Below are 19,517 nucleotides of genomic sequence, written 5' to 3'. Positions count from 1 at the left end.
TTTCTTCCCCCAGTTCTCCAGGTAAGCTCTCAGCCTGGTTAACACATTGATTCAAGCTTCATGGTACCTGACCAGAGACCAGCTGAGCTCACCTGGACTTCTGACCTGCAGAAGCAGATCATAGGTATGGATTCAAGCTACTAAATTTATGGTAATTTGATATGCAGTGATAGAAAATGAATATAATTTCTTCCTCATTTTCATGCATAATTCTGGATAATTTGTATATATTCAAGTAACTATCTTATAGAAGACGTTCAATAGATAGAAGCTATAATTACTATTTCTACATTCTGAAGATAATCATACATTCTACTTTCATGTCTCTTTTAATTGATGGAACTCTAATGAGCTCTTCTTTATAGAAGTTTAGTTGATTTACAGTATTGTGTTAGTTTCAGGTGTACAGCAAAGTGATTCAGTTACACATATACCTATTCTTTTCCCATATAGGTTATTACAGAGTATTGAGTATAGTTCCCTGAGTCATACAGTAGGTCCTTGTTGTTCATCTATTTTTTTATATAGTAGTGTGTATATGTTAATCCCAAACTCCTAATTTATACCCTCCCCTTTCCCCTTTGGTAACCATAAGTTTGTTTTTCTATGTCTGTGGGTCTATTTCTGTTTTGTAAATAAGTTCATTTGTTTCCTTTTTTAAAAAGAAATATATTTCACATATAAGCAATATATGATATTTGTCTTTCTCTGACTGGCTTACTTCATTTAGTAGGGTAATCTATAGGTTTATCCATGTTGTTGCAAATGGCATTATAAGTTCTCCACTCCATAAAAGGCATGACTTTATTATAATTTAACAGAAAATTTTTGGGTCATGAGTCACTCAGGTCTTCTGAAAGATGTCCTCTTCTACCTTCTTACCAATCATAAATCCTCTTGGTCTGACCAATGTCTCTATTTGTAAACCCTTTTTTTTTCTTTTTCAAGAGTGCTAGGAATTTACATCTGTTAGAAACTGTTAAACTTTAAACATTTCTCCTGGACCCAGACTGCAAGGAAATGGGTACTGTATTTAGGCTGCTACAATAGGAACAATGCTCCAGAGTGTTCCTCAGACATGATGAGTCAAAAGGACTTTACAGGGGAAAGAAACAAAGGGGCTATGTGCTATCTCCGAATTTGATGGGCTTTGGTGTGGCAGGCATTGTAAGCCTGGGAAACTTACATCCTTATCTAGGAATAGTTGACAAAGAGAAGTCATTTAAAGGAAGAGGGTCAGTGTAAGGTCAGAGAAAACTTTAGAGTTTGTCTCAAAAGTAAAGTTACACCATTCCATTTAGGGGTTTTGTGAATTGCCAGAAAAAAAATCTATATTAAAGTTGAAAAGCCACTTCGAGTTTGTACAAAACAAAATTTCACTTCATATCATGGAGCCAAAGAGCCTCTTCCAGGAAATACTGCTATTCCAAATATCCCCTGACTTTGGTCACCTGTCATTTTCCTTCTCTGGGCCAGAACCCACTTAGGCTGGGTTTCTAAAAACTGCAAAGCTAGAGATTATTAGTCAAATGAGCATTCTACATTCCTAAATTCCTATGCACTGTCTTAGTGTGATAAGAATGGCTGGACCAGAAACCAAAGGCAGTCTCCTTAGCATCTGTCTCTGAAAGCCTAGAGCCAGTGTAAATGTCTCTCCTTACCCCCTTTCCCCAACCATGTCCCGATTCCTCTTATTTCTCCCAATCCAAAACTGTCCAGAAGTATATGGCATCCTCAGCCTAGCAATATCCAGAGGAAAAGAAAAAAAAGGACCCAATTTCCTCCCCAACATCAAAATTTCACCCAAGTAGTGCTAACTTCACATGGCCTAAATTTATGGATTCTTCTGGTCTTCAGGACAAGCTCCTATAAGATAGTTGGCACAGAGTAGGAATGCAATACAATTTTGTTGGATGAATAGAAACTCATATTTGGTATTATTTTTTTCATGCCTATGTCGTGGAAACCAGCTTGAGCACAATAGGCACCCAGTGATGAGACTCAATCACATCTGGAAATGCTTGCAAGTCAGCCCCTCATGCCTCCCATTAGCTACAAACAACATAAAGATCTTTGTTCAATGCCGTGTATTTGGTGCCTAGTTAATGTCTGTCTTGAAGTAGTGCTTGGTAAATTCCTTGTTCAATAAGCAACCTGACAGCTAGGCCTACCCAAAGTTTGTGTTTGTTAGGACTGGGCAGTCCCCATGTACCATGAATGGCAAGGTTGTTCCATGTAATGAACAAGCATGGAAGCTAGTGACCTATTACAAGAAAGGTGTGGTTTTAGTGTCCTGCCCATTGTGGGTCAGTCCTCATGTCTCCTCACTGCAGCCAGGATGACAGAGCAACACATCAATTCTGCTCACAAATCCTCACCCAGAACTGGACATATGGACACATTCAACTACAAGAAGCCAGGAAGTTTAGTTGTAGCTAAAAATGACTGGACTAGCTAGGTATCCATCACCTTATGCTTCATTTGCATGTCCTCTTTCCCATATATCTTTTTCTTTCTTTCATTAGTGATTCCTTTGCACCCAATTGCTTAAAGTAACTCACTCATTAGTTAAAACTATATCAGGCACCTGGTATTTTTCTTCATTGAAACACTAACACTTTTCTTCTTTGTAAGCATTCTTCATTCCAGAAGAGAAGGTCATGGTACAATAAAACTGGAGAATGCAGAGCCCATCTCTAGACCTCATGACACTGGCCTTGACAGCTTTGAAATGTTCCAGGATAAAGGAAGAATGCAGACCCCACACCTGCCCTGACCCTTATCAGGAATCCTATTTTGAGCTAACCCTATAAGTTTTACTCACTGAACCCTGTCAAGGAGGACACAATCTTGAGGGCACTACCCTGCTATGGCCTACTTTGCCTGGCAAAGAAATAAAGCTACTCTTTTCTTCTTATCCAAAACTCTGTCTCCATGATTTTGATTAGGTGCCAATGTACAGAGGCTGAAATTTCGGCAGCAGTACCACGTGCTGGACATATTTGGTGACCATCATTCATGATGATCATGCCCTTTACCAGGAGCATAAAATCAGGCACAATTCATTTGATGTAGGAATGAACTCTGAGTACAGGATGGATGAATCTGACCACAGCATATTTTCTGACTCTCATACTGATATCTCACCTCTATCCCTGCCGGGCTCACATCTAGACCTACACTTATGATGATAACAGCAGGGAATGGAAATAAAATTTAATGATCTCTTTATGAAAAGCAAAACATATATCTGCCCTTGCTGGTAGCATCCTTCCCCACTGAAGAAGTATGCAGTTATGGTCTGGTGACTTAGTCATTCCCAGTGGCAAGGAATGCCTCTGTCAAATTAATCCCGCTAACAAAATCCAGCAAGTCTGCTGGACCCAGTTCAGGGCCAGTTTCTTTTCCTTTCAGAGCACACATACACAGAGTAATGCCTAGTAAGACATTTCCAGCCAGAGATTTTATTCCAAACGTGCCATACTGGTGAACACTTGTGAACTGGTCACTGCAGTGTGACTTTGCACCATTAGAAAGTTGGAACGTATCAACCATCAGTTTTCATTCAGCCAGTATTTATGCGTCTCTGTGAGAGAACCATACATCATTGGAATTTGTAGCTATTTGATTAAATTTAGTGGGAAAAAAATGATCCTGTTTGCTATCCACTGATGCTGTGATTAAAGGGACTATATATAAAAGCCAGAAAATAATTTTCAAACGAAGAGGCCAGAAATGATGTCCTCTAAAAGCTATTCACATGCTGCTTTGTTCCTCAAAGGAGGGAAAAGTGATATCTGGGGACATCTGGAAAGATTTTCTGCAGAAGTCAATTTAAGAGATTTTTGGAGGGTGGGAAGGAAGGTCAGACCCTCTGCAGGAATCATTGAAATAAACGTCATTCTGTGAAATAATGCCATTTGCAGCAACATGGATGGACCTAGAGATTATCATACTACGTGAAGTAAGTTAGGTAAAGACAAATATCATATGATATCACTTATATGTGGAATCTAAAATATTACACAAATGAATTTATCTATGAAACAGAAACAGACTCACAGACATAGATAACAGACTTGTGGTTGCCAAGGAGGAGGGGCCTGGCGGAGGTATGGACTGAGAGTATGGATTAGCAGATACAAACTATTACATATAGAATGAATAAACAACAAGGTCATACTCTATAACACAGGGAACTATATTTAATATCCTGTGATAAACCATAATGGAAAGAATATGAAAAAGAATATATGTATATATATGTATGATCGAATCATTTTGCTGTACAGTAGAAATTAACACAACATTGTAAATCAACTATACTTCAATAAAATTTTTTAATTAAAAAAATAAAAAAGATCTCATACTGTTCAGGATATTGGTGGGGTGGGTTTCTCTCTACTAAGTTTGAGGAAATGGGTAATCTATGTGGAATCCATGGCAACTCCATCAACCCAATATTACATTAATCAGAAGTCTGGAGCCTCCCCCCAAACTACTTTACCCCACTTGTTTGCTTCTAGTTTAACTTATCTAATTTACACTTACAACCAACTTCACACACAAGTCCTTATTTGGCATCTCCTTTGTATGATACTCTGCTTTGGGTATGATAGAGATACATTAGCTATGGTTCTCATGCTAAGTCATTTATTTTCTTTGATCATCTTCATATTTATTCACTTACTTGATTTCCATGTCTCCCCTGTGAGTCTCATATTAGTGGAAATATATTTTTTATCATCTGACAAATGAGGATCTAGCAATGTCCCTGAACAATGGCTACAGGTAGACCAGGAATTGGATAGCTAGATTGCTTCTTAACTGGCATTGTAACCTTAGGCAAGTTATTTCACTTCTCTCAGGCTCAGTTTGTTTCATCTCTAAAAAACATGTATATCATAAGCTTGTAGGGAACATTTACTGAAATAATGTATGTCAAGCACTTAGCACAGTTCCTGGCACGTATAAAACTTTAATAAATGGGAGATCAACAGCACTGCCCTGACCCACGTAAAATATTTCTGAGGAATAGATTTTACTTTGCACTTCATCGCATTTGAGAGTCCTTGCCATCATCTGATCTTTTAATCACATTGGTATAAACAGCTGATGTAAAGGAAGATGAACTATCTTAAACACAAGCTCTTTGTGAACTGATTACTTGTCCTCCAGGTTGGTCTGAGGACGTGGTTGGAGACATCACGGTTCAGCAGAAGCTGGATTCTCCTACAAGGGGTTCAGCACACATATAGATTTTGACAGGCCTTATTATAGGCGTGCGGACTAATAAACTAATAATCTGTTAGCAGGAGGAATTATGGTCGGTATCAGGGTTAATAGAGAATCAAGGATATTCTTAGCCTGGGCTCCCTTTTGTCACTTTGTCACACTAAAGCATAGACCAGTCTACAATAACTTTAAATACAATGAAGATCCAAACACCAAATTATTTGAACTGTCATCAAAACAAAAGGCTGAAGTCCATTTTCTTTCCTTAATCACATTTCCAATCCACAAAAGCATGTGCTGATCAATCCTTTCTGAAGTTACCATCATTATCAAACATCCATCACATGCCTACTATTGTGTAGCAAATGAAATAGAAAACTAACAAATGCCTAGTGCCTGTGGTGTGTGTAAACCTCAGGGCAAGGTATTTTCACATGCTTTATATCAACTGATCTTCAAGACTCCCTTTCAAGGTGATTTTCATTGGTTCCATTTTAGAGATGAAAAAAATTAAGCCTTTAAAAAGGAAGAGATTACTCTTGTAATCATATAAGAGTACAAAGACATGATTCTGGCCCTGGAAGAAACTCTTGCCTGGAGACTTTAATAAATATTACAGGAGTCTTTAAAAAGGATCCGCTCATAGGAAGAATAGGTCAATGTCAAGAAAGCCAGCTCTCAAGGTTTGCTGTCAACCATCACAGGAAAATTGGTACTGTCCTACCCATCTTCACTACATCAATATACACCCCAACAAACTATTCTTGGAACAAGCTTGCTTGGACCAGGAGGGAAGGACAGCCAATCTCTATCATTTTTAGGCAGTGATACTCTGCTCTCTCAGAGCTTCCTTTCCATCTCCCTCTCTCCTTTGTTTTCCTTGTTCACTAAGTGGTATTTACTTGCTAGACTGCAATTCTAACATTCTTTTAAAACCTCCTGCTGAAAAGTGTAAAATCCATCCCTCTCGCCCCATTACTTACAAAATGAAGTGCAAGCTACCTGCCTAGCCTTCAACCTCAACTGCTTCCCATCACTCCTTGACCCCACCGTTCAGTATGGCAACACAAATGCCACTCATTCCATGCCTGTTCTGGAATCTAGACTCTTCATGCTGTCTCTCTGCTTGGGAGATCCTTTGTCATATAGCCATGGCTTCTGCAAGCCCCTTAGCAAACACTTGGATCTAACATCACCTGCCCCAGCAAGTTCTCTGAAACAAGCTTGCAGTGTTAAATGCTCCTATTTTGTGCCTGTAAAGTACTCTAGGATTATCTTTATCCCAGAAATGCTGACATCAATTTACAGTGGTCTATTGATGTGTCTCTCTCCCTTCCTATATTCTGAATTCCTTGACAAGAGAAATTATACTTATTTGTTATGGTACCAAATACTACTAGCTATGTTTTAGCTCATAGTTTGTGAAATGATTTAGAGTTTTACATAGATGGATAGGATTTATTTTAATTGTTATGTTTTCCTTACATTTATTTGGAAAAATATCTTTCACCCATGTCCTATTATATTGTTTATTTTATTATTTAGTAGTGATGGGAAATTTCCCTCTTAGTAAATGCATTAAATTAATTTGAAAAAAAAGAAAAAAGGAGGGAAACATGTTAAGTAAAAATTAGTGCCAATGCCAAAACTTGTGAGAATGGTACAGTAATGACCAAAATGTGGGAGGCCCTGGCTTACCTTGGCTTTCTACGGTAGAACGCTTGGTAAAGTCAATGAGAGCTGCATTTTAGAGCAAAGAGCACTTTGGAAGTCTATAACATCCTGTGTTAAGAGATCGGCTTTGCTCTGAAACAGCCTGCTTCAAGGAAAGAGGTAGGGCAGGTATATGGAGGATTATAACCAAAGAAATTTTAAATTGGATTTGAGCCCTGGTCCTTCTGCTGGAAAAGAAGGGGCGTGATCACCTGGTTAAGTGAGTAATGAATTTGTGCATCACTGAGCTTGTACCCGTTTTACATGCTCTGTGGCCTAGATTCCACATGAACTTCATGGGCTACAATGCAACTGTTCCCCTCCTCTCAAATCAGACAAGGATATCATATCCAGGGACTTGTAAAATCTCAGAACAAAATTTGGCTAATATTCTTCAGTTTCTCCTGAAGAAAATCTAAGGTATGGCAGTCATTCAAAGACACAAAAGCCTTTGGGAGAAAAACTGAAGTCCAACCTAAGTTATATCCTTTGCCTTATGGGCGCTGAGGCCTATTTCTATTACGACCATCAAACCAGAGGTCAGGGAACAACCCCAGGCATTCTGGAGCAATGTCATGGGGGCAGGTTCAAATATAACCAACAGCAACCTCCCCCTGCAGAACCCCAGGAGAGGGCACACAACAGACCACTAAAGAGGAATCGTAAGACAGGAAGTAATGGGCACACAGGACCACGAGTGAGCAGGACAGGACAATTTGTTCTTGCAAAAGGGCCAGATGTGGTTCGCAAACCCCAGAATTCTGCTGTCAGCACTTTGAGAACTTCAGGTGCTGTTGACTTTTATTTACAACTGTGAAAAGCATTCCAAAAATTACCCCTTGCTTCTAGGGAACTCTTTCCAGCCCCTTCAAGTCCACATTCTGGAGGTTTCCTCACCAGCCCACAAAATCCAGATGGGATCTATACATGAAGCATTCATCACCAGCTTCTTTGCTCTGGTGTAAGAGCTACATCTACTCTTCAGAATTATTAATGTCACAGAAATTGATATAATTCAATCATCTGTGTCATAATTATCCTATGTTTTCTTTATGGCCAATTCTAAAGAACTCCCAAGCTTCTTAATACATTCCATTCTTCAAGCCTGATATAAAAGTGGCAATTAAGGGAAGACCCCAACCCATAATCAGTCCTAGGTTCATTGCTTCAAATAGTCCCCAGACAGATTCCTGAGAGGCAGTCCTGCCCTGATGCCAGATGTCACCTTTTTGTCCTCCTCCCACCAACAAACTCCCTGCTGAGTGTTTTCAGTGGTTCAGCAGCCAGCTCTCCACTACAGGTCTCTCTGTAATTCAACCAAAATGCCCCAGATGACCTTGATCCAACCACACCCTGGAGAAAAGGAACATCCTGGTTCATTGGACCCTGCTCTTGCCTTTAGGATAAAATTCCTTAGCAAAGGATTTATGCTACGATTCCTACTACCTTTTCAGTGTCATTTGGTACTGTCGTCGGACTATAGACTTATTTCCCAAATTTTTTAGGTAAAATTCTCTGAAACATCTGACCATCCTTATCTTTCTCCTCTCATGTAGAATTTCCTATTTCCCCTCCACCTCCTTCCACATTCACCTGGATAAAATACACGTGTTCTTGGGGGTTCTGTTCTAAACTTAATCTCTGAGAAGGCCACTGCAATTACCCAGTTTGAGACAAAGTTGGCCATAAAATTGACAATTTATGATAGTACATTGTCATTATCTGGAGATGTCTCTTTCTTTTCCATTAACGAGTGAACAGTTTGAAGGAAGCAGTGATGTAATCACGACAGGTAGGGATTTGCAGTGCCTGACAGGTGGTAGATTCTCAGTAAATGACGGATCAATGGAAAGACACGTCCTAAACATTCACAACAGGTGATGGTGACCCAGAGATTTCTTCTAGATGTGGTTCAAATGTGCTTAAGCTGCCAGCCTAGATTTGTGAAAATAGTACCTGGGTGTCAAATAAGCTGTAGGGGGTCAGTTATTTATTATAGAATATCTGTCTCAATTACTCATTCTTATTTTCTCCCAGCTAAAATTCATGCTCTGATTTTCTGATTCTAGGATAAATATACTAATATATTCCTAAGCACATTGAAAATAAACCTTAATGAAAGGTAAACATCCAGAAACATCCCTTGATTGATCCCTGGCTGGCAGACAAGTCCAGAGGAGCAAATTGACCAAGCACAGAAGCCATAGGGTCATTACATTGTTTCCCTTCCATGAAAGTTATACAAATAAAATTTCAATTTTGCCTTTTCCTCCTTAAAATGTGTATAACTGAATCACTTTGCTGTATACCTGAAACTAACGTAACATTGTAAACCAACTAGAAATGGTTGGTTTCAATAAAAAAATGGTTCTTTTTCTCCCTTTGTAATTGGAAGTAGGTTATACAAGTCCTTCCTATTCTTTCCAGAGGGGCTGAAGTCATCTTTCCTTCTTACTTTTGCAAGTGATTCTATTCTAACCAATACTTGCACATAATCCATGGGGCCCTTCTTTTTTATGATTTTTCAGTCTGACAGAAGAGATTCTAATTATGCCCCTGTGAGGCTTCTGTGTTGGCTGTGCTGTCAGCTGCCCAGGTTACCAGTTTTTGTGGAGCCCCCAGCTTTGGTGCCCAGGGCTGCTTGCCAATGGCAAGATTCTTCCCCACGCCATAGGATACAGCCATCCACAGCGGCCTGACAATTCAAACAGGCCCGTTTCTTGGTATGCTATTTTTATTCTGTCAGTTTCAAACAGCTTTAAAATATCAAATTTGCCAGGCATGCAATGCAGTTCAAATGAATCACTGTTCAGAGGGAGACATTTTAATGAGGTTAACACTAAAATGCCCAAAGTGATCTTTTTTGTGTGTGTGTGTGTGTGTTTTGTTTTGCCGTACACGGGCCTCTCATTGTTCCATTGTATAGATAGGCTACACTTTGCTTATCTGTTCCTCAGTTGATGAATGTTTAGGTTGTTTCCACAAGAATACCTTTTTTTTTTTTTTTTTTTTTTTTTTTTGCGGTATGCGGCCTCTCACTGCCGTGGCCTCTCCCGTTGCGGAGCACAGGCTCCGAACGCGCAGGCTCAGCGGCCATGGCTCACGGGCCCAGCCACTCCGCGGCATGTGGGATCTTCCCGGACCGGGGCACGAACCCGTGTCCCCTGCATTGGCAGGCAGACTCTCAACCACTGCACCACCAGGGAAGCCCCAAAAGTGATCTTTGAAGTTATAGCCTAGACCAGCCTGATGGTTTAATTCTGTCTTGGCAAATCAATACCTTTGCATGAAGTTTCTAAAAGTCGTCAGGACATAATGTGTATATTTATGCTAACTTGTTCACTCTGTCAGTAACTATCATGCTTGGCTATGATTGAGTGCCTATAATAAATAACCAGATGCCTTCAGTTCTGACAATATTGCAAAATGGCACATATCTTCATTTAAAAAAAATTCTATATTTTTAAATTCACTGCTGTAACATTAGCCCTGGGAACAGAATCTGGAATGCATGTTACACCCTAAACAAATATTAGTTGAATTAATTATTCAATTTAACAGATAAGAAAACCAAAGTTTACTCTCTCATTGCTAATCTCATTTCCATCAGGAATGCTACAGCTTGTTCACCAGATCTCAACAGCTGCCAATACACACATGCAAACAAGCAAGCACATACATGCATATATGATCATATTACAATCTGATCAGCAAAAAGAATCAGATTTGTGTTCCCAAAACTTGCTCTAAAATCAAAATTCTTCATCCTCTATTTTTTTTTTAATTTTGTGAAATTTAAAAGCTACAGACAAGCACCTAGAAAAACACCCTTTATGTCTCACTCTCACAAAATGTGGGCAACACAGTCTCTGTTTTATACAATTAATTTTTCTGAACTAAAATGCACACATTTATGTTGATCCTTGATGAATTTCAAGTGTTTACTTGTTCCCATATGTCTAGCCTGGCATGATATTTTGAATATTCCATCCAAAAGATAAACCATTTATCTGCCTCTGTAATACAGGTGAATTTAATCAGCATGCATGAATTGCCTTCACTCCAGTTGTGTTTTAGATTATAGAACAACACAGAGCCCTGTGGCATACCACCAGATCACTCTTTCCCATTAGAAAGTAAAATCCTCCTTGGGTGTAGCTGGTTTAATATCTAACTCCATACCTTTGCATTATCAACCAGCCAGTGTTTCTCCATTATGTCCCCAAGAATATTTAGACTTATCATTGGAAAACTGGGACAATTGTTAAACTTTAAGCAGAATTTTGTGCAACACCTTCTTATGTATTCCTTCATTTTCATGCTCCCCCTCACCAAATTATAGGCCTGGGTTGGTGTTATGTATTCTGTGTACAGAAGCAGTGTGTCTTCAGAAAATTTTCTTTATATCTGGACAAGCCTCAGTTTCATCATCCGTTAAAGGAGTGTAGTGATACTTGTCAATATAAAGAAAAATCACCGGTGTTAAGAGCCTAGAAAAGAGCCCAGATCACGTTAGCACTCAATCCATATCAATCTCATTTTCTCGCCCTTTCCTTTGCTCCCATCACTCCGTGTTTCTATAAACTGTAAATACATACCACTTTTGTTGGCAGGACCATCTGTTGATCCAGTCATCGTAATGATAAGTATTCAGAGTTAAACCAAACTAAAAGAGACATTGCTTTTGCCAAACCAACTCATTCTATGTTTCCTAATTGTTTTGTTTTATAAATTTACATAGAATAAAATTAACTCTTCATGGTAGACAGCTCTATAGGTTTTTTTTTTTGCGGTACGCTGGCCTCTCACTGTTGTGGCCTCTCCCACTGCGGAGCACAGGCTCCGGACGCACAGGCTCAGCAGCCATGGCTCATGGGTCCAGCTGCTCCGCTGCATGTGGGATCTTCCCAGACCAGGGCACGAACCCGTGTCCCCTGCATCAGCAGGCAGACTCTCAACAACCATGCCACCAGGGAAGCCCTATAGGTTTTTTAAATTATAAATTTATTTATTTTATTTTATTATTTATTTTTGCTGCGTTGGGTCTTCCTTGCTTCCTGCAGGCTTTCTCTAGTTGCTGTGAGCGGGAGCTACTGTTAGTTGTGGTGTGCGGGCTTCTCATTGTGGTGGCTTCTCTTGTTGCAGAGCACAGGCTCTAGGAGTGCGGGCTTCAGTAATTGTGGCACATAGGCTCAGTAGTTGTGGCTTGGGGGCTTTAGAGCGCAGGCTCAGTAGTTGTGGCACAAAGGGCTTAGTTGCTCCGTGGCATGTGGGATCTTCCCGGACCAGGGCTGGAACCCATGTCCCCTGCATTGGCAGGCGGATTCTTAACCACTGTGCTACCAGGGAAGCCTCAGCTCTACAGGTTTTGATAAATGCATAGAATCACTTATCCACCACCCCATGCAAGATACAGATGTGTTCCTCACCCCAAATACTTTCCTCATGCTGCCCCTTTGGTCAGATGCTCTCCAGCCTTAAATTCTGACAACCACTGGTCTATCTTCTGTTCCCATAATTTCATCTTTTCCAGAATGTCATATAAAAGTTGTATGGATATCAGTTTTCATTTATCTTTGGTAAATAGTTAGATGGGGGTTGCTGGGTCTTATGGTCACTGTATGTTTGACTTTACACAAAACCACCAAATTGTTTACCAAAATGGTGCCCTCGTTTTGCAGTCTCCCCAGCAATGTAGGAGGACCCCAGTTGCCCTTTATCCTCATCAACACTGTGTAATATCAGGTCGATGTTATGTGTGTTAAGTGTAAAGTCTAGTGCAATCTCATTGTGGTTTTAATTTGCATTTGATGAATAACGTTGAACATCTTTTCATGTGTTCATCAGGCATATATATTCTTTGGCAGAGTGTCTATTGAAATTTTTGCCTGTTTTCTAATTGAATTTGTTTCTATTGCTGAGTTTTTAGAAGTTCTTTATATATTCTGCATATAAGTGCATTGTCAATTACGATTTGCAAATATTTTTTCCAGTCTGTAGCTTGTCTTTTTTATTCTCTGAATAAAATTGTTTAGATAGCAAAAGATTTAAAATTTGGAAATGTCCTATTTATTATTTTTAAAAGTTCGATGGATCATCCTTCAGAGTTTTATAGAGGAATTCCCTGCTTATTCCAAATCACAGATATTTTATCATTTCTTTTTCCAGAAGTTTCATAGTTTAACAGTTTATCTGTATATGCATGATCCATTTTGAATTATTTTATATAAGACATGAGGAATAGGCTGAAGTTCTTTTTTTCCCAAATAGATGTCTAATTTCTCCACTACTATTGTTGAAAATACTCTTCTTTTTTCTTTGAATTGTTTGTGCACCTTTGCCAAAAATATAGACTATATTAATGTGGACATATATTTCTGAACTCTATTCTGTTCCATTGATCTTTGTGTCCATTCTTTCACTAATTCCATGCCATCTTGATTATTACATCTTTATAATAAGATTTTAAACAAGGTAGTATGAGTCCTGCAACTTTGTAACTTTTCAATGTAAATTGTACCTTGCCACATAATTTTTAAAATCAGAATTTTTATAGCTACAAAAAAGCCTGACAGGATTTCGATTAAAATTGCATTAAATCTACAGATTTCCCCAGCTATACTGACCCATGACATTTTTTATGGAGCTGTACCATCCCTGATCCTGGTCATTCATGCATGATCAAATCCCTCTTTTCTGTTTCCACAGCCACCAGCAATAAGACCCCTCCCTCCACTCCTTCCCCTCCCCGTTTTCCATTTGCATTTTCCAGTATTAGTTATAATTAGAATAGAGTGAGCAAAGGATTCACCTGTCTCCATACATAGCTCAGGACAGAAAGACCATAAAGAACACAAAAGTAAAATGACATGAAACTTAGTAACCTCTATGGCTAGCTCATTACTGATCCAGGAGAAATACTCCCTAATATGGCAGTTTAAGTCTACATAAAACCTAAATGACCCAAGCACATGTTCAATAGTGATTTCCTCAAGTTACAAAATCCAGCAAGTAGCCCTGTTTAAGACTCAGCTTAATGCATTCAGAGATGGATGCTGCTGTCTGAGGTATCAGACCACCACTCCCGACAGCTGTAGCTTTGACAGGTAGATTTGCCAGTGCTTGGAAGTAGCCCTAGCTCTTTTCTGTGGGGCCACAGTTACTTGATGACCATCTATGATGAGATAAAACATATAAATGCAGTAGGAATATGTCCTGGCCCAGCATTAAAGTGGAACAAACCCTTTAGAGGGGAACGATGCAAAAGACTACCTCAAATATGATAAATCATAAGATGCAAACCAAGACAATTATAACAGAAGAAGAATGTCTGTTATTTTAACCCAGGACCCTTAGGTCCCTTTGGTAACAGAGCCCTGGTGAAGTGCACAGAGGTCTGTTTTCTTCTCACTGCTCCTTACTCACCCTAGAAAGAAGCCTCTTCACACTTTTTTTAACTTTTTATTTTATACTTACTTTTATACTTCAATAAGTATAGTTGATTAAAGATGTTGTGTTAGTTTCAGCAAAGTGATTCAGATCTACATATACATGTATCTATTCTTTTTCAAATTCTTTTTGCGTTTAGGTTGCTACATAATACCAAGCAGAATTCCCTGTGCTGTACAGGAGGTCCCTGTAGCAGTGATTGTCTTTAATGTTGCACGAAACAAGGAAGAGATGATGGAAAAATGGAGGGATTTACCCCTGAGAGCTGCAGCATGAGCTGTGAGGTGGAGGGAGGCAAAGGGGAAGGCTAGGCCGGCACATGAGGTTGCCAAGAGACCTCAGTGAACCGAATAACCAGGTGACTTTCCAACATCTGTCCTGTGTCTTCAAATCAAACTTGCAGATCCAGAATTAAACACAGAAAAAAACAAAACAAAACATAGATTTTATGAGTAGACCCAGATAAATGAAACTGTTTCTAATAGACTACACATGTTCTATTTATAATGGTGGAGAAGTTGCTTTTCCAACCAAGATATTTTGTGTGTATGCCCTTTCTGCAGGGCATTCTCTTTCTGTAGCAATTTTCTCATCATCATTTTAGTCATGAGACATTTGCTCGTTGTGCCTGAAATCTAAGCAGAAAAAAGTAGTCTTGAAAGATATGTGAACAAGGTTGTGATTTTTTTTAATAGATCTTTATTGGAGTATAATTGCTTCCCAATACCGTGTTAGTTTCTGTCACACAACAAAGCGAATTAGCCATATGCATACACATGTCCCCATATCCCCCCTCTCTTGAGCCTCCCTCCCATCCTCCCTGTCCCACCCCTCTAGGTCATCGCAGAGCACCAAGCTGATCTCCCTGTGATATGCTGTTGCTTCCCACCAGTCAACTATCATCCTGATACCAAAACCAGAAAAAGATATCACCAAAAAAGAAAATTATAGACCAATAACACTGATGAAAATAGATGCAAAAATCCTGAACAAAATACTAGCAAACAGAATCCAACAGCACATTAAAAGGATCATACACCATGATCAAATGGGGTTTATCTCAGGGATCCAAGGATTCTTCAATATATGCAAATTAATCAATGTGATACACCACATTAACAAATTAAGGAATAAAGACCATACAATCATCTCAATAGATTCAGAAAAAGGCTGTGATTATTGACTTAGTAAATCATCTTGTTTTCATTGTTTCTCTATCCTGTCTGGTGCTGGACACTTATGATCAAAGATTGCTTATCAAATTTCTTTATTACATTTACATTACATTTTTATTTTTTATTGAAGTACAGTTGATTTACAATGTTGTGTTAATTTCTGCTGATAGCACAGTGATTCAGCTGTATATATATATATATATATTATTTTTTATATTCTTTTCCATGATGGCTTATCACAGGAAATTGAATAAAGTTCCCTGTGCTCTACAGTAGGACCTTGACGTTTATCCATTCTCTATATAATAGTTTGCATCTGCTAATCCCAAACTCCTGATCCATCCCTCCTCCACCACCCCTCCCCACTGGCAACCACATGTCCGTTCTCTATACATTTACATTTTATTGATAACCCTTCCTCTTTCTGGTGACTTATGTTTGCCTTTAGATTACATTAAAAACATAGGATTATCTAACTTTCAGACACTTCCTTATAGGCCTTAGGCAGTAGCATCTCCTGGCTATACTGCCCAGAGTTACCAGCCTTATGATTATTTCCCAAATAATCATTCATTTGTGGCTCCTGGATATCTTGGTTGCCCAAGAGAATCCAACCTAATACTTCAGGCAATGGTCGAGAACATGCACATTATGATATATTAAGTCATTTGTTTATTCATTTAATCTATATTTAATGAGTATTACGTATCAGAAACTGGGTGATGCAAGAATGAATAAATAATGGGCCTAACTTAAAGATGATCGCCTATCAGCTCTCAAATCTCAAGGATCTGAATTCCTCTTGGCTATAGCTTCCTCTACATATGACCAGCTTAATCACTGTTCTTGTATTCATTCACAGCAGGAGTTTAGAAGCTAAGTTCCTAACATCATCTTTGGTACAATTTCCTTCAACTCTTAACATATTCATCATAGATAGGAATCACATTTCTTTTCTGAGGATTTGGTCTTTAGATTTTAGGCGTTCTCTTTGAGGATAGATTACACTTTTTCTATTTATTTCTTCTGTATAGGTCACCTTGTAGCTAATCATGCAACCTCAAATGGTATTCTGTAGCTAGGAAGTCTACTAAACTACTTTGGAGAAATATCTTGCCAAGGGAGAGTATTTGGAAACAAGGCTAAAAGGATAAGCTGGGGCCTGGCCTTGGAGAAGACTCACTGACAAGCTATTGACCCCAAATTTATTTAATAGACAATACGGAGCTAATCAAAGTTTTTTTTTTTTTTTTTAGAAAACTGATAATCAAAATGAAGTGTATAGCAAGATTAATCTGATGAAAGTATGTAGTTTTGATTTTTGTATAGGAGAGACTATAATTCAGGGAAATTGAAAGTTAAAAGACTATTCCAAAAATAAAGGGATGGTAATTATATTAGGATAATCTCCATCATCATGGAAATAAAAAAAAATGTAAAAATATCAAGACAAAAAGTATTTCCTGACTTAACAAATGATCAGTTAATTCAGTCAATGCGTTAACCATCTCTCCTTCATTTCACTTCCTGAAGGTGTTAAAGTTCACTCTTTGTGGAGGTCTAAGAACCTAGGAGTTCAGGCTGATTCTCTTTTTTTTTAATTTGTTTTTAATTTATTTTAATTTTTTTATTGAAGTATAATTGATTTGTAATGCTGTGTTAGTTTCAGGTACACAGCAAAGTGATTCAGTTATACATGTACATGTATTCATTCTTTTTCAGATTCTTTTCCCTTATGGTTTGTTACAGGATATTGAATATAGTTCCCTGTGCTCTACAGTAGGTCCTTGTTGGTTACCTATTTTATATATAGTAGTGTGTATATCTGATCCTCAATAGTGAGTGACTGAGACAATGAGATCTCAGTGGATGTGATTTTCTCCTCTTTGCCCTCACTAGCAAAATGATGATACTGAGGCACAGGAAACAAATGAGTAATCTTCTGTATATGATGGCACTACAGAACTCAGATAATTAAACTTGAAATGCAAAGTTTATTTCTACCTCAGCTGGCTGCCAGGACAAATATACAAGAACCAAAGAGAGTGAAGGAAATAATCTTTTAGATATTTTTTCACAAATAGACACACTCTAGATTTTTGATTATGAGAAGAATAAAGGTGAAAATTAAGAATACAGTGCAAAATGTAAATGATTAAAACAGTTAACATCCAGCTCTGGAATTAGCCCATTCTGACTAATCATATAAAGTCCATTTGCAATGAAGTCTAGGTAATGCCTAACTTCTCACACCATAGTTAATGTGAGTGTTTGAAATCGCAATTAACTGACTAATTTAATTTCTAACACTGCTATTACATTTTCTTTTTGCGTGGCCTGAGTTTAAATTATTAATACACTTGCAATTTGTTTCTTACACTTTTCTTTTTATGAACAAATGTGCTCTGGTTTTGGCAAGGGCTAATGAACTTAGTGCATTAGATGTTTTATGAGTTTATTTCATAATATTTGGAACTCTTGATAGCCCATGTCCCATTTTGCTAGGCACATGTTTTCTTTCCCTTTAGATTTACAAGGACAATCAAAGTACATAGTGAATCTTAATCGCCAATGTATAAAGGATCATTGGTTGTCCAGGAAGCCTTTTATTTCTTTTCTATCCTTGAAATTACTTTTTCTCCCCAAATACTATTTTCTAAAATGCTAATGTAGCCATGTGTGACATGATGGGATCTTAACACCTCAAGAACAGTGACTCAGCTCACTTTTCAGGGGCTCAGGAAAAGCATAGAAGACAGTGTTTGGTGCCTTTTCAGAGGAGAGTGAGAGGAAGTTTGTAAGGCTGAAGCTCGGAGAAGGAATTAACAGGCCAGGGGCCAGGATCTATTTGCTCCCCAGTGAGAAATGAAAAGAAAATAGACAAAACTAAAACCAGAACCCAGAAGAACCTCTCCCATTTGATGTTAGAATTTAGTGCAGAAAAGAAAGCCCTACACCTAGAGTCCAGCTGAAAATTCTTTAACATTGACAGAAGCTCTCTCCACCTGGCACTACACATCTATTTAAAAATTAAAGCAGTCCTTAAAATTGATATTTCCAAATAACTTTAGAGTTAGCAAAATGCAGACAAAATTGTTTGTTTTCTGTTTTTTCTCAGTTTTGTTAAGACACAGACACACAAGCACACACACAGCTTTTTGTGTTCTGTATTTTTCTAACTTTTCAATTCCCATAACTGAACACTTCTGTGCTCAATATACCAATTACACATGTTGAAAACTAAATACTTGAAGTATTTAACTAGACATATATGCAAGCACACACACACATGTATAGACACACACACACAGATGCTAAGAAAGAAGTGGTTCTTTTGCTTGATTTTTAGGAATTGTCAAAAAGATCCCTTTCTAGATGGTAATGAAGATTGAAATAGAAGCAGAAGTGGTTTATTTCAACTAATCTGTGAAACGTAAATTTTAAACTCCTTTACAGTGGACCTCCAGAGAAGAAAGGTGGTATAACTAATAAGTTGTCAATGGGAATTATAAAAAAAAGTGACCTGTAGCAATCAAAATTATGAGGCAGCCTCTAATCCACCCCTCAGAAACCTTGTAAGTAAATGTCATGTTTGACAAAGTAGTTCATGTTGAGAAACACCATCTGTGAGGACTATCAGAGACTAGGAGGACATGTCATGCTTGATAAAGCTGGTAATGCTGATGCCCATCAGAAGAGCAAGCTAATACTTCAAAAGCTCAGGGAAAAGAGAGTCGAGAAAAAAAATGAGTTTAAAGAAAACACCTGAGACCATTGCTAATGAAAACAGGCACATGAGAAGCATAGGAGACCAAGCATAGTATAAAAATATTTCCTATCCAAGTAAGCTATTTGTATCTCTGTTATGAGACCATACCTCCTAATATTTCCTCTCTGCTTCCAGCTAACATCTTGATTTGCCCCTTGACACTCATTAAATATCGT

Source organism: Phocoena sinus, chromosome 7 (genome assembly GCF_008692025.1).
Source record: "Phocoena sinus isolate mPhoSin1 chromosome 7, mPhoSin1.pri, whole genome shotgun sequence".
NCBI lineage: Eukaryota > Metazoa > Chordata > Mammalia > Artiodactyla > Phocoenidae > Phocoena > Phocoena sinus.
The sequence above is the reverse complement of the archived record's forward strand: the minus strand, read 5'-3'. Positions refer to the sequence as shown.